We start from the raw sequence: 25,347 nt of genomic DNA on the forward strand, positions 1-25,347 counted from the left end.
GATTGTCTTTTATTCAGGCTTACATTATCATAACCCTTTTGTTTATTTTATGTTGCACAAACATGGCCCATGGTAGTTAGAGTGCTTTACAGTGCACAGTGAACAAGACACACCTTAAAGTATGTTGAGAAAAACATTTTAATCATCCTAATTACAACAATCGTCCTTTATTTAAAAGGGAGATAGAACCTAATAGGAGAGTTCCACACACACATATATATATATATATATATATATATATATATATATATATATATATATATATACTAAAAGACCACACTAGCACATGATGAGTTAATTCAACGGAGACTGTTACAAGATGCAGTGTCCTCTAGATAATAGATGTAGGCGGGAGAGTTTCAAAAATCGGCAGTGGGAGAGAACTGCATTATACAAGGGGTGGCATAAGTAGGAGACAAAAACATCTCTGGATAAGCCTGACACCTATTGGGAGGCGCCTTTGAAAGATAAAATTATACAACTCATTAATTTCAGACTTTTGTGGCATTTTCGAGAAAAGGAGTGTCGTGTATGTTCCTGTGTCGATTTTTGCAAACTAGAAATATTCTTTAACACGCATTTGCAATGCAATAGGACTCGCATTAGGAAAGTTTGAGGTATTGTAAATGACACATTTTTTATTTATGTGTTGGTTTTGAAAATAGCGAAATTAATAGCTTTGTCATTTACAATGGAGAGTGGGTTGGTGGATGGATGGATGATTGCTGGGTGGATGAAAGTGTGGAAGGCTGTATGGATGGACGGTTGAAATGGTGGGTGGATGAATGGATGGATGAAAGTGTGGATGTATGGAGAGTGGGTGGATGGATGGATGAATGATGGGTGAATGAAAGTGGAAGGAAGCACATGACTGACTTTTGAAAAGTGCTTTCTCAACAAGCGCGATGTTGAAAATTGACATTTTCTGTGCGATGTCAGTTGAAATGTCACATTTTCAGTGCAATGTCACTCAAACTTTTCTATCTTAACATGAGCTTTGAGTGACATCGCAAAAAAGAAAGACAAGCGCAAGGTTGACATTGGACATTTTCAGTGCGCTGTCACTCAAAGGGTTCTATCAAAATGAACAAGCCCGCTGTTACATTTGAGTGCGATGTCACTCAAACGTTTATATTGGAAAGGGTGGAAGGCTGAATGGATGGGTGGGTGAAACGGTGGGTGGTGAATGGATGAAAGGGTGGATGAATGAAGAATGGGTGGCTGGATGAAGGATGGGTGGATGAAAGTGTGGAAGGCTGACTGGATGGACGGGTGAAAGGGTGAGTATGTGAATGGGTGGATGAAAGGGTGCATGAATGGAGAGTGGGTGGATGGGTGGATGGATGGATGAATGATGGTTGGATGAAAGTGTGGAAGGCTGTATGGATGGACAGTTGAAATGGTGGGTGGATAAATGGATGGATGAAAGTGTGGAAGTATGGAGAGTGGGTGGATGGGTGGATAAATGATGGGTGAATGAAAGTAGAAGGAAGCGCATGACTGACTTTTGAAAATGGCTTTCTCAACTAGCGTGAGGTTGAAATTTGACATTTTCATTGCGATGTCCCGTTGAAATTTGACATTTTCAGTGCAATGTCACTCAAACTTTTCTATCTTAACATGAACTTTGAGTGACATCGCAAAAAAGAAAGACAAGCGCAAGGTTGACATTGGACATTTTCAGTGCGATGTCACTCAAAAAAACAAGTTTGTAAAGTTATAAAAATATTAAAGTTACATGAACTGTTTTGCGGTTAAGTGTAGTTAAATGTAGCAGCACGATCTGGAAATACAGCAGTTTAAAGGAAGGCATATGGGACAAATTGTATTTGGGGCTAAAATCAGAATTTTGCAATGGAATGGGCAAGAGTCATGACTTCACAGGGGAGGGGTAGAGTAAATACATACTTGTGGGCAAAGCAATCGCAGGAGCCTATAGCAGGAGTTATAACCCCTGTATGAAATCTCAGCAGAGGTGAAAGAAGGAGTTTGGATGTGGGGGGTGCAGCAATGGGAGTTTAGCGTCCCTGGGGGCTGACGCAGCAGAGGATATGGGAGGCTCCATTTCCAGGAGGGGGCCCTGGTGCCTGGAGCAGGAAGGGATGCTGCGAGGCTCTGCCTCCCCTCACTTCTTGGCTCAGCTGCTGCAGGAAGTGTGTAGGGCTGAAAGTGACACTGCAGTGAATAGTGCCTGATCTGTTTGTTTTGCAAAAAACATTTTATATTATACTTTTTTTATCATTGAACTGAATATAAATAATAAGCACCACAGTTTTTTACAGAGCGAACTCGACCTGGCGGTATTGGGCCTTTTTACATGAGTAGCAGTTACATTACACAAAGGCAAATTAATTTTTTGGGTACGAGGAGAATCATATGATGTCAAGCAGACGCCGAGACTAGAACTTAGCTTGCCAGGTTTCAACTCATCACACCACATCCTTTCTCACATTTAAAGAGTAGAAACGCTGGGAAATATAGCAATTAGAACTCAGGGGGGGAATAGCGTGCTTTTAATTCATATATATTTACACTGGAGCAAACAATACGGGTTACATAACGCAGCTTTTAGGAAAACATGTTGCCTTACATTAATTGCTGGACCATCCAATACAATTGACAGATTTTGGTTGTAATAAAGGAAGCTTGCACTTCTGGTGTTCCTACTATCCTAAAAAAGGGGGAATTATAATGAGGGTCTAGGGGAATGTGTTTACCAACCCTGGCATCTCAATACCCCTACTCGATCATAACAAAAACAAGGAAGAGATGCCCGGTCCCAGAAGAAATGTGTGCCCTGTACTAGTGACTAAGAAACACCAGGAATCATACAGCAACCAAACGAGTAACACCTGGCTGAGAAACTCCCATCAGCCCACCCTTCTGGCGGAGCATCATCATGTGGGATTTGGTAGTGGATCCAGACACCGCCCAGTCCATCAAGTGATGGTGTGGAGATGGATACCAAAGGTGAACTCTACCCAAGATGTTTCTCGAAGAATGGTGCTGATAAAGTGCTGTACTAAAGTGTGAGTGAGACTAAAAATAACTACTCGGACAAAAAATCAGTTTAATCAGTATTGTCCAAGTGTCAAGATTAAAATAACGCCTGATAGTCTAAAATTGTAACTACACAATGGCGCTGTGCAGAGAGGTCAACATGTTTCAGCCAAACGGAAATGCTGTCCGGCTTTCTTCAGGACCCATAAGATAGAGAGCTACTGCAAAAATTGAAAAAATGGTGGAAATTTATGAGGTGCTAAAATAGTCTAGTTGTGTATTCAGAAAGTTCATATCATCCTACCATGAACTTGGAGCCCCAGTGTGCTAAGAAAGTGGTATAAGTACCACGTCACGAGAAAAGGAAAGGCCTAGGGCCTGGGAAATCGCTGGGGCTACACTATTTGAACCTTAGGTTAGGAGTAGGAGGCCCACAGGCGGCGCGTGCAGTGTCTTTACACACATGCGTGAGTCAATGTTAAGTCAATGAGAACTTAGAGTTTAGAAAAAGAAGGATTCAAGCTACACTTCCGGTTTAGCTAGGAGGGAACAACTAAAAACCTAGACACTTGGATAGTCAATACCCTTGGGAGCACTAACGTACTTGCGTTTCCTCACCCACAGGAAGCGGGTGCATAGGTGTGAAGATGCGTCGGGTTTCGCCGTTGAAGCCTATGGAGACCTGGAGGAAAGATGCTGCAGGCGACCAGGAGGTAGATGTCCGGGTGGATCCAAGGGTGGATCGAGGATGAAGAAGACCTGAAAGCAGAGGGGACAGAGTCCGGGTCACTAGCCAGTGACCGGGTGGAAACAGGAAGGAACCAGACGACGTCTAGGTGCAATCAGGTGCTGTCGTGAAGCTTTTCTCTTCAGCCACGCGGACCAGGAGGCGTCGAGGACGACCAGATGCTGGAGAGGAGCTGTGCCACGAAGGTTCTCGCAGATCGAGGGGTCGACTGCCGGATTGGAGTCAACAAGCCTTGGCAAAGGCAACCCACGCAGGATTCAAAGAAGGCTTCTGATGCAGACCAGCAAGGTCTGAGGTGCCTCACCTTTGCAGGGAGGCAAGGGCCAATCTGGAGCAACCAGACCAGCGAGTTGGTTCAAAAGGATTGTCGTCACAGAGGCTACTAGCCAGCGGGCCAGCAACCGGACACCGCGTCTAGGAGAACACACGCAGAAGGGCCCCACGCAGAACTCGTGGAGTGTGGCGGGCTGATTTCGGTGCAGGCGGAGCTCTGATTCGGGGCTACTCAATCCCCAGTGCACAGAGCTGCAAGGATTCCTCAGGAGCTGCACAGTTAGCAAGTCGTAGACTTTTCAAGATGTCCGGTCCCACGTGTCTCCTCGCCTCCACGGATCTCAGCTATGCTGCAGACGTGAAGAGAGGGTCAGAGAGGTCTGGAAGTCTGGGTCTTGTCAGGCTCTGTGCTCGGGTCCCAGCAGGAGCGTCGACAAAGCAAGCTGTTGATTTGCTGGATGGTGCCTGGTTGCCCAGGGTGGTCACTTTTTGGCCACAAGGGAGATTCTTCAGTCTTCAGCTTCAGCACAACGTCGAAGGTCCAGAGTTTCGTGTCAAGTTTCGATTCCAGGATTAATCTAAAGTCTCAGGACTCAGCTCCTACTTTTATACAACTAAAAGGGGCTGGATTACTTTCTAGGTCCCTCCTATGGGTGGGACCAGGAAGGGGGGTGGTTACACCCCCTTTCCTTTGTCCAGTTTTGCGCCAGAGCTGGGGCTGGAGTGCCCCAGCAACCGGTTTGAACTGGAGTATGCCTGGAGCACCTAGTGTGGCCCAGGCAGTGTCTCAATCTATTTAGCCCTCCCTGTCCCAATACACAAAGTCCTGTCTGGGGTAGTGCTCGCACCTATCCAGGCAGGAAACCTATAGTCCAAACCTCCGTGACTAGAAGGACTCCCAGCAGCAGGAGGTCAGACTTGTGTCTGTGGCAGTAGCGTCCATTTTGTGACTCTGGGGCTCTGGTTAACTTTAACCGGGATAGTCAGCAACATTTTTTTCTCCCTCTAAAAGGGTGAAATGCTACCCCCGTCGCCAGAATTGGCGAGGGGGTAGTATTCCAAAGCATATGACACCTTACACGACATGTTTAGATAAAGCCAAACCAAAGTTAGCATTTAACCGGAGTGTGGTAAATAAATAATTAATTACCGGTTCTATTTTTTACTGGATACAATATAAACCGATAGCTCAATAAATAAGAGTCAAGATTCGAGGTAGCTGAAGTTGACAGGCTTTAATTAAGCATAAAAGGACAGGAACAGGACAGCCTGCATGGGAATAGGATGGCAAGGGCCCGGCAGCTGCCGGGGCAGGATCTGGGAATGGCTAGCAACTTTTAATAACAGTGCACAATATTTATAGTTAAACAAATACATTTCATTCAATACAGTAGGCGTAGCAGAAGGCGGAGTTTGTAACAGTCGCGAAAGATAAGGCATAAAGTGGGTGTAACAAGAGGTGTGTACAGGGCGTATACATAGACATGTGATGCAAACGTAACAGAATATGCCATAAACGGGGCGGAAACATGGAGGGGGCTACCTGAGCAGCTGGGACCTCTAACCTAGTGGTGCGCGCAAACTGGCAATGACGTGTTACCAGGAGGAACTGGGGGCTATGACTTCTGCGCTAGAAGAGGAGACTAAAGTCTGGAGTGTCAGAGCGACATGTACCTAAGCCTATCTGGTATCTGGTGTTTAGAGAACATGTTGATAGAATCCAAAAGTTATCAGGGCAAAGGCTACTTGATACTAAGACTGGTGCATGCATAATTCTATATGTAGTGTGTGTGCGAGGAATATTCTATGAATATAATACAGTATTTCTCTTACATGGAGACATAAAGGCTAGACCATGACGGAAACTATTGATGCGCTTCAGTAGCTTAGGAAGGCAGAGAAGGAGGGCTGGACTGATAACTAGAAACATAACATACTCTTGGCAGACTGGGAGGCAGAGCCAGGCCGAGCCGGGCACTGCGAGGCATGAAAGTAAGCTAAGGGTCAGGGATACAGGTGGGGGCTGTATCGCTCCTCGGAGAGGGTTCAGGAAACAGGAGCTGAATCTCAGTCCGGGCCCTTTTGAGGCCTAGAAACGGGGACTTTTCAATGAATTAACATGCACACTGTAAAACGTGGCAACATAGGTTTACATAGGCCTAATACTCGTAGCTTTCACGAGAACTGGAAACTGGCATACTAGAGTTGGACACAACTGTAATTGCGTCTTTAATCGATCGAAAGGGAATAAATATGCATATCGATCATGCACATATAACATAGGATGGGGAACACGTAGGGACACAGAACATGGCAAAATTTACTTTTCCACATTCCCTCCTTGTGCCCTACGTTTCCATCAGGAAACATCAATATTCATGATACCATCTATCATTTCATACAGTATCATTTGTTCGTCTCGAATTGTCTTGGAACGGGACTTAGGACTAGGAATACAAGAGGTAGCACAAATGCCGCAAATCGCAGGGCCACATTGTATACAGAGGCAGCAACTGAATATGATCATTACTGCTATACCTAGGAATGACAATACTTTCCATCCCCAGGCAGATATGATACTCCAGAGCCAACCGGACCATGTCCAGGTGCCTGGATTCTGGTGTAACTGGTGGGCAATTTTATGAAGTCTAGTTATAGCTGAATAAACAGACGGCGCGTTATTAGGAATGAAAATGCAGCAACTAGATCCGATGACTCTACATGCTCCTCCTCTATCGGCCAGTATGACGTCAAGAACGAGACGATTTTGGAGCACGACAAATCTCATAGCAGATTGCTCTTCGGTTAAGTTACCTAGAGCAGAAGTAGTCTCATTCACTACTGCTTCAAGGGTTCTGGTTAACCTACGTATTAACTTACTATTCTGGATAGGTCCTATAAAGAAGAAGAAACCTTTATTGAAGTCTGTATACTGTTCTAGAGCAGTTTCAGTTTGATCGACAATCGGGGACTCGATCTCCCTTTTATGTCTGACGTGTACTAGATGTGTGTTTCTATGATAATCAGATGGGGCTAGAAAAACTGGTGGCAGTAGGAAGGCAATGTAACATGTTCCATCCCAATCGAGGGGCAGACGAACATATGCGGTCTGACCACAAACAAAATAAGAATGACGTGAGGCTTTGAAAATAGATTTCCCACTGTCACTATACTTGACAATAATAGTACAATCACTATGTCCTACATGTGCTGAACCATTCTTTCTGACACATAATTCGCCTTTGACTGGTAGTACTGAAATAGCAGGCAAATCTGGAGTAGTATCGGACTGAACATTCAGGACCATGAAATTCGAAGAATAATTACCTAAATCATATACTTCATTTTCTAGATCTAACCCTGTTCTATGGGAGAGACCTTGCTTGTCTGGGAAACATGTACTATTCAGAAGGGACATATCAGTTGAGGATGACGTTAACGTGGACCATGCTCCACACGAACCATTATGTGAAAACGGATAAGGAAAGAGTGGCAGAACTCCCTTCGGTGTCTGGAAAGGGGGGAGCCGACCACACACCCAACAATTAGTGGCATTGCTGGTCTGGTGTGAATAGTGTAACATTCTTATAAATGTATTATTTCTCATAGCAAGACGATATGATAGCTCGTGAGGAGGCAGATCACTAAATGTGTGCTCTACTGTAGCATTAGAAAACTTATTTACATGTGAACTTGGAAAACATAAATGTAATGCTTAACTTGTGCAGGTAACCATTAAACTCAAAAACATAAGAAAACATAGAATAATGATACATCTGATAGAGTTTTGACTAACTCTCTCACTATGGGGGTCTATCTCATACATGTCAGAAACCTGTCTAACCGTTTCACCCGAGGGGGACTTAGACAATTAAACTGGCTGACTTATTTTACTAGACCGGAGTTTCTTTTTATACTCCTGCTGCGGAGTTTCCTCTAACAGGAGAGGCTTGAATTCAGAGTCAATTTTTAGGCAGTCCTTAGAAATGGAACAGTCTTTGGAATTGTCATTAAAAGTCTTTTTTCGGATTCCATGAAATTTCTTGATATGCGACAGATGGACCCATCCCTTGCGGCCTTCCAACTTCACGGCCGTGCGGGTGGTCAGAAGGACAAGTTTCGGCTCCTTCCAGCGAGGCTCCAGCGGACTTGAACGATCAAATTTGCGGACCAATACGAGGTTTCCTGGAATGATTTCATGCGGTTTCACCTCGGTATTGTCTGGAAATGCGGCGGCAACCTGTGAACAACAAGAGTGTAGGGCAGACATCAAGGAAGCTAGGTAATCTGTCAGCATATTACTGGAAACATCTGTAATACTGCGGGGTCTAGGTGTACCCCACATATTTGGGGGGCGGCCGAATACGACCTCATAAGGGGACAGACCTGATCTGGAATGTGCAACCATCCTCATGAAGAATAAAGCAACTGGCAGGGCTACTAGCCAGTCTACACCTTTCTCTTTACATGTCTTGGCAATACGGATTTTCAGGGTTTAATTATGTCTCTCTACGAGACCGGCTGCTTCAGGATGGCGCACACAATGGAACTTCCACTGGTACCCTAACAAAAGGGAAACATGTTTCATGAGTTCAGATGAGAATGGCTGGCCGTTATCAGAATACACGACCCTAGGGAGTCCATAACGGGGGAAGAATTCACGAACCAACTGCCTGGCAGTGGTCGCGGCTGTGTAATCTGGAACTGGATATGCTTCTGTCCACCTGGACAAAGCGCATACTACTACAAGGACATACTTGAAACCTCGACATCGCTCCATCTGAATATAATCCATCTGGAGGACTTCAAAAGGGTGGTCAGGAGGTTGGAATCCCCCTTGTTCCACCGGGACACTTTTACCTGGATTGAACTGGCAACATATCATACAGGTACGGACTTTCTGCTTGGCTGCAGCTCGTAAATGTTTGTTGAACCAAATGTTCTGGATACTGTCTAACATAGCTTTTTCTCCTAAATGTGCAGGACTATGTGCGGTATTAATAATGACTTGAACCATAGAGTCGGGGAGAAACCATGTGGCTTTTCCCTTCGTCAACCATCCCTGATCTGTCTGGACCCCTCCTTGTTCGGACCATTTCTTGATTTCTTCGGGAGTAGCATGTAACTGTATGTCTATGACATCTTGTGTAGGGTCCTTAACTGTCATACAAGTAGTCGGATCTGGAGTTAGTGTCTGTGTCGTGTTAACTGAAATGTCTGGTGTCTGAGCTGTAAGCTTGGCTGTTCGATCTGCTAGATCGTTACCTTGGGAAATGATATCAGTAACTTTCGTATGTGCTTTGCACTTCATGATAGCGATAGCTGTCGGTAAATGTATTGCATCTAACAGAGCTTGGATGAGGAGACCATGCTGAATCTTGGTTCCATGAGAAGTCATGAAACCTCTCTCCTGCCAGAGTACTCCGAAGTCGTGTACAACTCCGAATGCGTAACGTGAATCTGTGTATATGTTTACTTTCAGGTTCTTGGCACGTATGCAGGCTTGGATCAGAGCGACTAGCTCTGCTGCTTGAGCGGACAGGGTGTCAATACGGTGTGTCTCTATAACTTCAGTGTCAGTAGTCACTGCATACGCGGCTACTAGTTCTCCTGTACTTGTTCTCATACATGAACCATCCACATAAAGTGTCAGGTCGGGATCAGGTAATGGAATATCTGTCAGGTCTTGTCTTGGCTTTGTCATGGTGTTAACAACTTCCACACAGTCATGTGTGGCAGGATTTGAAGTAACTGACGGTAACAGTGTAGCAGGATTTAGAACGTTGCAGCGTCTGATTTCTATGTGTGGCTGGAACAGTGTCAATTCATAACCTGTTAAACGTGCAATGGTCAAGTGCTGAGTCTGTGTTCGGTTTAAAAGAACTTCCACGGAATGTGGAACTTGTACTGTCAGGGAGTGTCCTAATACTATGGAATCACTTTGTCTGATAGCTAGAGCTGTGGCTGCAACTGACTTGAGGCACGCAGGCAGAGCCTGGGCCACTGGATCTAATGTACTAGAAAAATAAGCAGAGGGCTTGTACTGTCCTGCTTGATCTTGTGTGAGAACAGATAATGCAGTACCATCACGTTCTGTAACAAAAAGTGTAAAAGGCTTACTGTAGTTCGGTGTAGCTAGAACTGGAGCTTGGCATAAGGCTTTCTTTAATTCATTAAAAACAAGTGTATGGTCAGATGTCCAAGGGAGGACAGTCGATACGGCTGCCTCCTGTGTCGTTAACTGTATCAGTGGCTTGGCTAGAAATGCATACTGAGGAATCCATTGTCTGCAATAAGAAGTGAGGCCAATAAAAGCACGTACCTCCTTCTGTGTCTTGGGCTGTGGAAGACTCGCTATTAACTGGATACGGTCTGGTGTCAACTGCCTACCCCACTTGGACAGCAAGTGGCCTAAGTAGATCACTTGCTGGACACAGAACTGAAGCTTCGAAGGGGACACCTTGTGCCCCATATCGGCTAGGAAATACAGGACTGTAAGTGACGCACGTTCATAGTCATGTTCAGAACGGGCTGTTATCAGTAGATCATCGACATACTGGAGCAGGGCAGTGTCAGTTGGCATATGAATATTGTCTAGTTGTCTCTTGAGTGCTTGACTGTAAATACTAGGACTTTCTGTGAAACCTTGAGGAGCTCGTGTGAATTTATAGCTCCTTCCATTTAAACAGAATCCGAAAAGGTACTGGCTGTCTGGATGAATGGGGACACTGAAAAACGCGTTTTTGAGGTCGATGACAGTAAAGAACGTGGCTTCAGAATCAATGGCTGTTAATAGGGAAGAAATAGCTGGGACTACTGGGTACTGGGGAATGATACATTTATTAAGTTCTCGAAGGTCAATCACTAATCGATATACTGGAGGTGCATTTGGATCAGTACGTTTTGTGACTGGAATGATAGGAGAATTACATACATTGGAGTCAGTTTCTACAACCACTCCTTGAACAATAAGCTCGTCAATAATTTTGGATAAGGCTGCTACAGCCTCAGGTGGCAATCTGTACTGTCTGATTCGTGGCAAGACTATACCTTGCTTGAGAGTCACACGATGGGGTGTGATTTGCATAAAACCTACATCAGTTGGACCTTGCGCCCATAAATGCTGCGGTACATTTGACAATCTTGGATCAAAATCACGTAATACATAGTGACCTTTAAAGTCTCTTAAAAACAAACGTATTCCTTCTGGGGAACAGCAAGCACCTAATTCTTTTAACGTTTTAATACCTAACCAATTTTCTGGACATGACTTCGTAAGTAACAAATCAGTAGTTCGGGACAATGGACCAACTTCTAGAGTAACTGGCTTTGAAATCTCATTAACAATTGGTTTGCCTGAAAATCCAAGGGAAACATTTCTAGAGCCTGAGAGCGGAGCCCCTGGAACCTCGTCATGACTGATGGTAGTCCTACTTGCCCCTGTATCAATCAGAAACTTTCTGTCTTTCCCCAATACTTGACTGTGTACATAGGGACCCTCTTGATCTACAGGTATCTCGATGAGAGGCAAACCTACCTCCCTCTCTAGGCTATTTCATGAATACTGTTGATACTCTGGATACTCTGACTGAGCATACTGGTACATCTGCTGTGTAACATGCTGTGTTGCAGCTATAGGCTGCGGTGCTGTAATTGTCTGTTGTGCATTCTGTGGTAACTGAGAAGTCTGTGAAACTTGTTCTTGTCTAGGCGGACGTGGTCTTTCTTTAGTCTTACCGGTAGCTATGTTGTGTTTCAGAACTGCACACTCGTTTATAAAATTACCTGGCTGTTTACAATAATTGCAGGTCCCTTTAACGGGAGCTGCAGGATGACTGACTTGATTCGTACCCCTCTTCTGACTGTCTTGTGGAACAGATTGTGCAACGAATACTTTCATTTTCGTGTCTTTCATACGTCTCCTTTCGTGTTCTTGCTCTTCCCTGATTCTGTTCTGGTGGTACTGGAGCATTTGGAGCATTTGTGACGGAGTATTAGCTTGCCAGGTACTTTCGACTTTCAAAACTCGATTTTTAACTTGTGGACTTGAATTCTCGACTAATTTAGTAACAAAAAGATGAGGGTATGACTCGCTACTTGTCTTCAAACCACTGTTGATAATAAAACATTTTTCGAATCTAGAATAAAAATCACTAGTGTCTTCGTCTGGTTTCTGTTTACAGGCTGAGATTGCATCCCAGTCTTCCTTTTTCGTGGCTAGTAATCTTGGCAAAACTTGTATCAATAACTCGGGCAATTCTTTACATTTATCTCCTAGGCCGGTACCTGGTACACGTGTTTTGTCTTCAGCTTCTAGAGCTGTCCAATCTATCTTTTTCTCTCCCACCTCCCATTCTTTTTCCTTGAGTTTTTCATATATGCCCGCAGGCAACAGGACCTTTAACATTTTAATGATATCAGGATACGTGTATTCTCCCATACGGAGCATGTCTTTTAATTCACGGTGGAACCCTGCTGGATCTTTATCGTGACAGGGAATTAACTTTTTCATCTCTAAGAGTTCCATCTTGGTAATCTGGGTGTAAACAAATACTCGTTCTAGATCACCACCCGTTCCTCTAACTGGGTGGACTTCTCGTAACGGATGCTGTCTGTCTATGTAGAATGGTTTACTTTCGGGGGGTGAGACATGAACAAAATGCGGATTCAGGAACGTTCGGTATTTGTGGCGCTGTTCTAGAATGACACTGATTAAATCGGTACCTAGACCTTTCCATCTATACTGTAGTAACTCGTTCAGAACATCATGTAACGGACCTGGATCAGAATGTTGACCCTCATACAAAGTGATGAGGTGCTGGGTCATATACATACCCACCAGTCGCTGCTCGGCTGGGGGCAGTTTCAGAAACATTTGTGCCACTATTTCATCTGGAAAAGTGGTAGAATCAGTAGCCCATCGGACTGCTGATCGGGCTAGTTCTTGTTCATGCATAGTACTAAGTTCACTATAACCGATTCGTGATTTCAGAATGTGATCGGTACCTTGAAATACTTGTTCTAGAGAACACTGTTCTGGTACTGGAGAAGGAACAGTTTTCTTGTAGTCTAGACGTGAATGTCGGTCGGAAAGTCTAGTTTTACCTACATACGCTATTCTGGAAGGATTCTCGCTGTCTACCTCTTCAGTAGAAGAGGCGTCTTCTTTTTCGGTGGCTTGTAATGCTTCTCGTTTCTCGTGTAACTTTATTATTTCCTTACGGATTTTCTTGTACATACTCTCTATACTACCTAGTGTCTTGTGTCTTCCCTCGGCTATATGGTCACTCCACCTGGTCAGGACTTTCATTTCTTCTTGATCTTTTCCTGGATTGTCTTGTTCTCTTATTAAACAGTTAATTAAAAACTTTAAAATCATGAGCTGAATCTCGACTTTTCTTTGGACCATGGTGTCGCCAATACTTTCTGGATCTCTTCCTGTACGGATGAAACGATATATTCTGTCTAGATAACCTTTCATATTCGGCAGGGTGTCCAAATACTCGGTCACCCGTCTTACACGCAATGAATACAAGACCATGTCATCATCGCCTGGGACTGGATCATAACGGCATTCGGTAAGTGCTCGCTTGATATCTGCAACTGACTGAAATTTGGGTGTACGCTGTAACGCTAGCTCATGTAGCGTCATACGTCTGTGTTGAGGCGGGGTACGAGGAGAACCTCCCCCCGCGGCTCCTAAACTGGAATCGTCGGTGGGTACTGTACGGGCTGGGAGAGTGACTGATGTAGCGGGTACTTGTACTGTAGGCTGAACCGGGGGTACTGTAACAGGTGCTGTAACGGGTGCCCCGGTGGCTGGAGGAACAGGAATTACATTATTTACAGGAGCAGGCGGAACAGGATTTACATATTCCGGGACTGTGTCGTCCAAATAGGACGAGAGAAAAATATCAGCTGCGGTCGGTTTATGACGTAGCTTAGTCGGAACTAATGGTGGCGGAAAATTACTGGATGCCTCTGGGGTTGCTTCTGGCAAGCCCTCGGCAAGAAGAGGATACATACCCTTAATAAGGGCATTTCTCTGTCTGTCTGACTGTTCGGCTTTAACTCGTTCACCTATTTCGATTAATTCCCTTTCTTGGGCTCTTTCTGAGGATTCTCTACTTAATTCTGCTTTTCTGAATTCTTTTTCGGTTCTTTTATGAGATTCCTTGCGCCATAACTCGATGGCATCTTTCTGTGACTGTCTGGCTTTCTTTTTCCATAATGCTTCTTCTACTCGCATGATGCACTCGGCATCCCATGTGCCTGATACAGGCCATCTATATTTCTCTTCGAGATGTCTGGTATAATCAGACCATAAATCTAGATATATTATGGCACTTAAGCCATGCTTATGATACATAAAATGACCTGGACTGTCCCTAGGCGGGACAGGGACTGCTTCCTCGAGCAGACCTTTTCTAGTTTTTAACTGACGTAACTTTGAGAACAGAGGCATAACTTAAGCTGGAGTCTGAACACAATACAATACACGATAAACACAATAATAACTTGAATAACAAATCACTCATACCACGACATTGAAAACACATGAAATAACATTTATAATAACAGTTCGGACAGAATACTACCTGAAATACTGAAAACAGAACACATGAATTTCTCGAGAACAGAACTTACTGGAATGACTAGATGCACTGCTAAAACAGTACGAAACTTACCGGTCTCATAAAGAGACACGTCAGGACCCGCATCCACCTAGGTGGACACTTCGTGTTGGATCTGTGTACCCAAACCCACGGACCAGAGACAAATTAATTGACCCTGTCTAGATACTACCCCAGCAATGGTACTCACCGGGCAGCAAGAACGGAAGGCCTCGGACTGGACTGGACTGCTACGACGACGGACGGACGAACTTCGGACTTCAGTTACAGGTGGGCCTCCGGATACCTCGGACCTTGGACTCTCGGCTTGGGCTCTGGTCGGGACTCGCCGCGTTCCTCCACCGCCTCGTCTGGATGCTGGACCGCAACCTCCGTCTCCTCCGTGGGCCTGAGGGATACTTGAAGCAGAAATATCTGCACGTGCACGGTATGGTTCCGTCACGGCTGCAGAGGATCAGGGGGCCTGCGTGGCTTCTCCGGCGCGTGGGGAAAGGGCAAGTCCCTGTTCGGGCGCCATTATGTGGTAAATAAATAATTAATTACCGGTTCTATTTTTTACTGGATACAATATAAACAGATAGCTCAATAAATAAGAGTCAAGATTCGAGGTAGCTGAAGTTGACAGGCTTTAATTAAGCATAAAAGGACAGGAACAGGACAGCCTGCATGGGAATAGGATGGCAAGGGCCCGGCAGCTGCCGGGGCAGGATCTGGGAATGGCTAGCAACTTTTAATAACAGTGCACAATATTTATAGTTAAACAAATACATTTCATTCAATACAGTAGGCGTAGCAGAAGGCGGAGTTTGTAACAGTTGCGAAAGATAAGGCATAAAGTGGGTGTAACAAGAGGTGTGTACAGGGCGTATACATAGACATGTGATGCAAACGTAACAGAATAGGTCATAAACGGGGCGGAAACATGGAGGGGGCTACCTGAGCAGCTGGGACCTCTAACCTAGTGGTGCGCGCAAACTGGCAATGACGTGTTACCAGGAGGAACTGGGGGCTATGACTTCTACGCTAGAAGAGGAGACTAAAGTCTGGAGTGTCAGAGCGACATGTACCTAAGCCTATCTGGTATCTGGTGTTTAGAGAACATGTTGATAGAATCCAAAAGTTATCAGGGCAAAGGCTACTTGATACTAAGACTGGTGCATGCATAATTCTATATGTAGTGTGTGTGCGAGGAATATTCTATGAATATAATACAGTATTTCTCTTACATGTAGACATAAAGGCTAGACCATGACGGAAACTATTGATGCGCTTCAGTAGCTTAGGAATGCAGAGAAGGAGGGCTGGACTGATAACTAGAAACATAACATACTCTTGGCAGACTGGGAGGCAGAGCCAGGCCGAGCCGGGCACTGCGAGGCATGAAAGTAAGCTAAGGGTCAGGGATACAGGTGGGGGCTGTATCGCTCCTCGGAGAGGGTTCAGGAAACAGGAGCTGAATCTGAGTCCGGGCCCTTTTGAGGCCTAGAAACGGGGACTTTTCAATGAATTAACATGCACACTGTAAAACGTGGCAACATAGGTTTACATAGGCCTAATACTCGTAGCTTTCACGAGAACTGGAAACTGGCATACTAGAGTTGGACACAACTGTAATTGCGTCTTTAATCGATCGAAAGGGAATAAATATGCATATCGATCATGCACATATAACATAGGATGGGGAACACGTAGGGACACAGAACATGGCAAAATTTACTTTTCCACAGGAGGTTCATAATGCACTTAAGAGTATATGGTATGGCAATATCATAGAACAGCTATAAGGACATGGTTCCGAAAGCTGCAGACATGCTCAGATCTTGCTAGAGCACCTTCTCATACATAACCAAGCACTCTGCCTCCAGGATTGTTAAGGCCTGCCATAGGAGTGACTTATAGGTTACTGTGTGTCTATATTTAAGGGTAGATATAGGAATACTATACCTAAGCAAGGGGTGATTACACGACCTTGCCCCAGCTGAGTGATCAGCCAGTTGTCAGTTTGAGTGGCCAGCCAGGGGTGGCATAATACATGCTGCAGCCCCTGGTAGGCCTTGGTTACACCTATGCCCTGAGTACCTTGGGTACACTTGTACAGGGGCTGACAAGGTGAACCAATTCCCAATTGTGTATGTACCTAGAGTACATGGTGTAAATTTAGAGAGAGTGCATCTGGGCTGTGGGTCTGATTGGCAGGCCCACAGCCACATCTAAGTCGAAAACCAGTTAAGCAAAGCAAAAAGTGGGGGTGACCAAAGGAAGCAGACCCTACTCTCCTACACAATATCCCCCCCCCCCCAAACTTAGGGACATTAAACTAACCTTGACCAGTTGAGTCTTCATGTTCTAAGTGGAAATATCGGGAGAGTCCATCTGCATTTGCATGGTCAGTCCCAGGTCTATGTTCCACTGTAAAGTCCATCCACTGTAGGGAAATGGACCACCTAAGAAGTTTGGGATTTTCACCCTTTATCTGATTTAACCATAGGAGGGGCTTGTGGTCTGTCTGAATCTTGAAGTGAGTGCCAAACAAGTATGGCCTCAGCTTCTTCAGGGCCCAAACCACAGCAAAGGCCTCCCTCTCTATAGCTGACCAACGTTTCTCTCTAGGGGTCAGCCTTCTGCTTATGAAAGCAATGGGCTGGTCTTGACCATCTATATTCAGTTGTGAAAGTACAGCTCCCACACCCAACTCGGAAGCATTTGGACTATGAACTCTTTGGAGTAATCTGGACTTTTCAGAATAGGTGCAGTACACATGGCCTGCTTCAGGTCATCAAATGCCTTTTGACAGCTAACTGTCCACTGAACTTTCTTTGGCACTTTTTGGAAGTGAGGTCATTCAGTGGAGTCACAATGGACCCATAGTTTTTCACAAACTTCCTGTAGTACCCAGACAGACCCAAGAAAGCTCTGACCTGTGTCTGGGTGATTGGAGGAGTCCAGTCTCTGATGGTCTGGATCTTGCTCTCCGGTGGTTGAACCTGACCCCCACCTACCAGGTGGCCCAGGTACACAACCTTGCCCTGCCCTATCTGGCACTTAGTGGCCTTGATAGTGAGGCCTGCCTTTTGCAGAGCCTCTAAAACATTCCTCAGGTGGACCAGGTGATACTTCCAGGTGGAGCTAAAGACAGCACTATCATCTAGATAAGCTGCACCATAGTCATCCAGTCCCGTGAGAACTTGATTCACCAGCCTTTGGAAAGTGGCAGGTGCATTCTTCAAACCAAAGGGCATTACCACAAATTGATCAGGTCCTCCTGGGGTTGAAAATGCTTTCTTGGCTTTTGCATCCTCAGCTAATCTGATTTGCCAATAACCAGCTGTTAGGTCAAATGTGCTCAAGAACTTGGCAGAAGACAATCTATCATTGAGCTCATATGCCCTGGGGATAGGGTGGGCCTCTGTCCTAGTGACAGCATTGAGACCTCTGTAGTCCACACAAAACCTTATCTCTCTCTTACCATCTTGGGTGTGAGGTTTTGGCACCAGGACTACTGAACTGGCCCAAGGGCTCTCTGAGGGCTCAATAACTCCCAGCTCCAACATCTTTTGGACCTCTGTCCTAATGCAGTCCCTGACATGGTCAGGTTGCCTGTAGATTTTACTCTTGACGGGCAGACTGTCACCAGTGTCCACCTCATGGGTGCACCAGCTTGTCTGACTTGGGGTCAGGAAAAACAGATGTCTGAAGGACTGAAGAACTTGTCTGCAGTCCTGTTGCTGATGTTCAGAGAGGCTGTCTGCAAAGACTACACCATCTACTGACCCATCATCAGGGTTCTGAGTAAGCAGGTCTGGGAGTGGGTCACTCTCTTCCTCCTGCCCCTCATCTGTAGCCATGAGCAAGCCCATGTCTGCCCTGTCGACAAATGCTTTAAGTCTGTTGACATGAAGCACCCTGTGGGGGCTACTGGGAGTCCCAAGGTCCACCAAGTAGGTGACATCTCCCTTCTGTTCAACTATTGTATGGGGTCCAGACCATTTGTCCTGGAGTGCTGCTGGGCCCACTGGCTCCAACACCCACACTTTATGTCCTGGCTGGTACACAGTCAGCACAGCCTTTTGGTCATGCCAAGATTTCTGAAGTTCTTGGCTGGCCTCAAGGTTTTTAGAAGCCTTCTCCATATACTCAGCCATCCTGGAGCGGAGACCAAGTACATAGTCCACTATGTCCTGCTTAGGCTTTTTGAGAGGTAATTCCCATTCTTCCTTCACAAGACATAGGGGTCCTCTTACAGGATGCCCAAACAAAAGCTAAAAAGGGCTGTAGCCAACCCCCTTTTGTTGGACCTCTCTAAGCAAACAGAAGGCATGGTAAAAGGATGTCCCATCTTCGCCTCAGCTTTTCAGGTAACCCTTTTATCATCCCTTTGAGGGTGTTGTTGAATCTTTCCACAAGCCCATTGCACTGTGGGTGAAAGGGAGTGGTGAACTTATAGTTGACACCACACTCCTTCCACATTGCAGTCAAATATCCTGACATGAAGTGTGCACCTCTGTCAGAAACAACCTCCTTTGGAAACCCCACTCTGGAGAAAACTCCAAGTAGGGCCCTTGCCACAACAGGAGCTGTTGTGGTCCTCAGGGGAATAGCTTCTGGATACATGGTGGCATGACCCACTACCACCAGTATAAATCTGTGCCCAGATGCTGTTTGGGGGTCCATTGGTCCTACAATGTCTATCCCCACTCTCTCAAAGGGTACCCCCACCACAGGTAGTGGTATGAGGGGGGCCTTTGTTGTGCCACCTGATTTGCCACTGGCTTAGCAGGTAGCACAGGAGCGACAAAACTCCTTGGTATCTTCTGACATATGGGGCCAGTGAAAGTGAGGGACAAGTCTGTCCCAAGTGTTGTTCCGGCCCAGGTGTCCTGCTAAGGGAATATCATGTGCAAGGTAAGCCCCTAAATTGCAGAGGTATAACCAACCTCCTGGAAGCACCAGGCTTGGGGTCTCTAGCCTCTGAATAAAGGAGCCCATCATCCCAATACACTTTATGGGTACCTTTAGCATTCCCAGCAGCCTCAGCAGCAGCCTGCTGTCTGAGGGGTTCAAGAGAGGAACAGTCTAACTGTGCCTGCCTCAGATCTGCCCTTGAGGGTCCCCCTGTCCCAAGAAACTCAACCTGATCAGGTTCAAGCTCTTCTAGGACAGTTCCCTCTTCAATCTCAGAATCATCCTCCTGGGAGGGCTGATCCTCAACCTGAGGCAGGGGGGAAGGCACTGCCTTAACCCTCTTGCTCTTTCTCTTGGGTAGTGTCTGGTCTATTGATCCAAGATCCAGCACTTGTTCAGGTAAGCACTTTTTGGCCTGTGACCTGGTCACAGCAAGGACATGTGCTGATATTCCCAGCATTTCTGCATGGGTCCTATATTCCACCTCAGACCAAACTGAGGTTTCAAGATCATTACCTAACAGACACTCTACAGGAAGGTCTGAACTCACACCAACTCTTTTGAGGCCAGTTACCCCTCCCCAGGAAAAGTTAACAACTGCCATACTATGGGAGGTGGTGGCATTGCTAGCGTTGGTCACTAGGTAGGTCTCACCTAGTATGATCTGTTCAGGGTCCACAAAGTTAGGTGTCACCATGGTGACACTGGCACATGTGTCCCTGTAGGCTTGAGCCATCTTATTATTAATAAAAGGTGTCTGTCTGTACTTGCTCAGATTACTGGGACTTACAGTAGAGGACATTGCTATGTCCCCATCACAGACAAGAACAGCCTGAGTTGGTACTCTGACTAGGCCAGAGTCCACCTCAGTTCCCAGGGTCAACCCTACTACACCCTTCTGCTGGGAACCACCACTAACAGCTGGACTACGGGGATCAGTTGCCTTGGGGGCAATGGTGGTGGGTGCTGTGCCCTTCTTGGTGCACTCACTAAACCAGTGAGAGACTGACTTACAGTATCCACACCAGGGCTTCTTTGGACCTTCTTGTTTCTGTTTGTTCTTTTTGGAGCCACCCTCCCCCTGTGCCTTTTGGGGGCCTGGTGAGGACTTGATCTTTTTGTTTCTGCTCATTACCCTTCTGGTCTGTCTTTTTCAGATCACCCCCTTGGTTCTGGTTTTTCCGCTTAATCCTGGTTCTGACCCATTTGTCTGCCTTCTTTCCAAATTCTTGGGGAGAGGTCAGATCAGAGTCAATCCGGTACTGATGCCATAGCTGGTTTTGACAGTTGCTAAGGATTTGCTCTCTCATGATCAAATTACATAATCCTGTATAGTCCCTAACTTGACTTCCCAATAACCAGCCTTCCAGAGCCTTAGTGGCACAATTAACAAAATCAGTCCAGTCCTGAGTCTGTGTCTTCTGGGTATCTCTGAACAACAACCTATACTGTTCAGTGGTTAGGCCAAACCCATCAATCAGAGCACTCTTCAGGACAGAGTAGTTGTTAGCATCCCCATCACTAACTGTGAGGAGCTTATCTCTACCTTTTTCAGAAAAGGAGAGCCATAAGATTGCTGCCCACTGACTTTGGGGTACCTGCTGCACTTTGCAGGCCCTCTCCAAAGCAGTTATCCATTTGTGGATGTCATCCCTTTCTTTGTAGGGGGGCACAATCTTGCTTAGGTGTCTATTCTCATAGGACCTATCTTTATCCTTAGGGATATTGCTGCCACCAGTGGGTTCTAACCCACTCTCTCTATGCTCTCTAGCACGAGCAAGCTTCTCTTTGGCCAGGGCAACCTCAAGTTCCTACCTCTCAATCCTAAGAGCAGCCTCTCTCATCTTTGCCTCATGTTCCCTTCTCTGAGGGGAAGTCATCCCTCTCTGAGCAAGGCCATGAGAACTCTTTGAAGCATGAGATTGGAGGGATTCCCTGGAGTGGGACCTTCCTCTTCTCTGCCTCTGGTTAAGCCCACTTGGGGGTCTGTATGAGGGCTGCCCATACTGACTCTCATGTATGCTTAAGTTAGGCTGGATAAGTCTTCTGACTGGGACCTGGCTGTTTGTCTCAAGATCAGAATCATCTTCTTCTACCCCCACTTCTTCCTCTGGTACAGGAGTATCAGTATTATTTTATTTATTTATTTTATTTATTTTCAGAGTTTTATATAGCGCGAACAAGATCTTTACAGATATCAGAGCGCTTTACAGAAAACAAGGGCTAGGGGAAACAAGAGGGTGGTTAAACAAACTATTGGGTACAATATAGTAGTCAGTAGTAAGTGACTAGCCAAATAGGATAGCAATCAGATAAAAACATAATACCAAAAAGACATTCAGATAACCAATAATACAAAAACAGTGCAAAGTCTTCGATCCAGTAAATATAGAGTTCAGGTGAATTTAGCCATAAGGATGGCTTTTACCTCTTTCTTAAAAAATGCAGTGGAGGAGATAAGTCTGGTTTCCGGAGGGAGTGCATTCCAGATCCTGGGTGCCATTCCCAAGAAGAAGCGTTTGTATGTTTTTTCCTTCAGTAATCTTCGAGGTTTCAGGAGGAGATTTTTTGTGCTTCTATTGGATCTCGAGCCTCCTGATATGGTCAGTTTTTGAGCGAGGTAGTCGGGTGACTTGTGGTGTACGGCCAAGTGTGTCATACAGGCGATTTTCAGCTGTATTCTGGCTTCAAACGGCAGCCAGTTCAGGGATTTTAAGTCAGGGGATATATGCGAATGTTTCCTTGATCCAGTGATAAGTCTCGCTGCAGCGTTCAAGGAGGCTCTTAGGGGAGCGGTTGTTGATAGGGGGAGTCCGCTGAGAGCCACAATTCCGTAGTCTATGCGTGGGATGACTAGGGCTTGTACAGCAGTTTGGAAGTCCTTAGCTGGGAAGAAGGGTTTAAGTTTCCTCAAAGTGTTGATTTGGAAATTAGCTCCTTTAGTTGCTTTGCTAATGTGCTGCTGCGTGTTGAGATTGGCGTCAAGTGTGATGCCTAAGGATTTCGCGGAGTCCACGATGGTGGGTTGGACATTGAGTGCAGTTAGGTGTTTGAGCCAGGTTTGGGTGATGGCGATTTTCGCGGGAGGTGCGATCAGAAGGAACTCCGTTTTCAGAGCATTTAGTTTGAGGTGATTGTCGGCTAACCATGATTGGGTGTTTCTGAACGTGGAGTTCAGAAGTTTGATGTCTTCCGGGGATTGTAGTTTGAGGTAGAGTTGAGTGTCATCGGCGTACATGTGAAAGTGTACATTAGATGCTTGAAGCAAGGTGCGGAGTGGTTCCATGATTAGGTTGAACAAAGTGGGGGATAGGGAAGATCCTTGTGGAACGCCTAATGTTACAGGCACAGATGAGGACAACATGTTGTTGATCTTGAACTTCTGAGACCGGTTATGTAGGAAGGAAGTGAACCATTTGAGAACAGTTCCGGGTAAACCCATTCTGGTGTTTAACAGCTCCAGTAGGTTCTCATGTTTGACAGTGTCAAATGCTGAGGAGAGATCAAGTAGGATGAGGAGGCAGGAATCGTTGTGTTCAAGGATTTGGAGGGCGTCATCAATTATGTGCGTCATAGCCGTTTCCGTAATATGTCTTGCTCGGAATCCTGATTGATGAGGGTTGAGGAGGTCAAACTGATCAATGTGTTTTGTCAGTTGGAGTTGTACGCATTTTTCCAGCAGTTTGGCCAGGGTGGGGATATTGGTGATAGGGCGGTAATTGTTTAGGTCAGTAGGGTCAGCTGAATTATCGTTAGAAGAGGGAAAGACTTCTTCTGCACTACCTGTGTCACCTGTCTTAGGTGGTTGTTGAGCATCATACTCTTCTAAGAGCTCAACCAGGAACTTGATGGTAGGGTTTGAACCCTGTTTTAGCCTTCTAGAAGTACACAATTGTCTCAATTCTTGGAAGGCTAAGGCTTCATATCTCGAAGCAGTCCTCAAGGGATCTATTTCTGCAGGTAGAGAACCACTGGGGTTCACTGTCTGAGACATGGTTTCTAGTGAGGTGTGGTGTTGCACCTACCTACACAATTTGTTTCCCTAGAGAACCTCTCTAGGAGTTGTAGTCAGGGTGTGCTAGGCCCAGGCTCTACAACAGCTAAGTTCAGTAGAACTTAAGTATACTAAGACTTGTTTTTATATGTACCTACAGGTACCTATGTGATCTTTCAAATTATATCTCAAGATTACAAGTGGTAAAATAACAGCAAGCCCTAATCCCAACCGCTACCACCAATGTGAGAAGTTGGCCTGATATATGATGATCACTATTCTAGTGAACACCTTCCACCAGTCCAAACAACCCTTATGGTGATGGTTGTAAGTCAACCTTATAGACCAGCTGTCCTAGTGGTAGCGTGGACATAACAGTCTTAGGCTAAAAGACTCTTGAGGGCGTGTAAAGCCAGCTGTTTTACAATATGTAACCCCTTGAATACCAAATGAAAGGACACTACACAGGATATATATAAAACATATATGTATTTATTCACTAACGCACTCCTCTGAACTCTTTTTATGAGATCAGAGGCAAAAGCACATAACGAGTTACTTAATCAGAATACGTTAAGTTGCACAAAATACAGTTAGGCCCTAGGGGCGAAGCAAACCATATACTAATAAAGTGGTATAAGTACCACGTCACGGGAAAAGGAAAGGCCTAGGGCTTGGGGAATCGCTGGGGCTACACTATCTGAACCTTAGGTTAGGAGTAGGAGGCCCACAGGCGGCGCGTGCAGTGTGTTTACACACACGCGTGAGTCAATGTTAAGTCAATGAGAACTTAGTTTAGAAAAAGGAGGATTCAGGACACTTCCGGTTTAGCTAGGAGGAAACAACTAAAAACCTAGACACTTGGATAGTCAATACCCTTGGGAGCACCGAAGTACTTGCGTTACCTCACCCACAGGAAGCGGGTGCATAGGTGTGAAAATGCGTCGGGTTTCGCCGTTGAAGCCTATGAGACCTGGAGGAAAGATGCTGCAGGCTAGCAGGAGGAAGATGTCTGGGTGGATCGAGGATGAAGAAGACCTGAAAGCAGAGGGGACAGAGTCTGGGTCACTAGCCAGTGACCGGGTGGAACCAGGAAGGAACCATACGACGTCGAGGAGCAATCAGGTGCTGTCGTGAAGCTTGTCTCTTCAGCCACGCGGACCAGGAGGCGTCGAGGTTGACCAGATGCTGGAGAGGAGCTGTCCCACGAAGTTTCTCGCAGATGGAGGGGTCGACTGCCGGATTGGAGTCAACAAGCCTTGGCAAAGGCAACCCACGCAGGATTCAAAGAAGGCTACTGATGCAAACCAGCAAGGTCTGAGGCGCCTCACCTTTGCAGGGAGGCAAGGGCCAGTCTGGAGCAACCAGACCAGCGATGTGGTTCAAAAGGATTGTCGTTACAGAGGCTACTAGCCAACGGGCCAGCAACCGGACAACGCGTCGAGCAGAACACAAGCAGAAGGGCTTCACGCAGAACTCGTGGAGTGTGGAGGGCTGATCTTCAGTGCAGGTGGAGCTCGGATTCGGGGCTTCTCTATCCCCAGTGCACAGGTGCAAGGATACCTCAGGAGCTGCACAGTTAGCAAGTCGTTGACTTTTCAAGATGTCCGGTCCCAGGTGTCTCGTCGCCTCCACGGATCTCAGCTATGCTGCAGACGTGAAGAGAGGGTCAGAGAGGTCTGGAGGTCTGGAAGTCTGGGTCTTGTCAGGCTCTGTGCTCGGGTCCCGGTGGGAGCGTCGACAAAGCAAGCCGTTGATTTGCTGGATGGTGCCTGGTTGCCCAGGGTGGTCACTCC

The 25,347-nt window shown here is 46.0% G+C and overlaps 1 protein-coding gene across 4 annotated transcripts in view; it reads left to right on the plus strand.

Annotated features, from left to right (window-relative positions):
- Positions 1–25,347, plus strand: part of SRCAP (Snf2 related CREBBP activator protein) — a 1,816,344-nt gene that overhangs the window by 976,802 nt on the left and 814,195 nt on the right. The gene's annotated exons all lie outside the window — the stretch shown is intronic.

Source organism: Lissotriton helveticus, chromosome 7, assembly GCF_964261635.1.
Source record: "Lissotriton helveticus chromosome 7, aLisHel1.1, whole genome shotgun sequence".
Taxonomy (NCBI): Eukaryota; Metazoa; Chordata; class Amphibia; order Caudata; family Salamandridae; genus Lissotriton; species Lissotriton helveticus.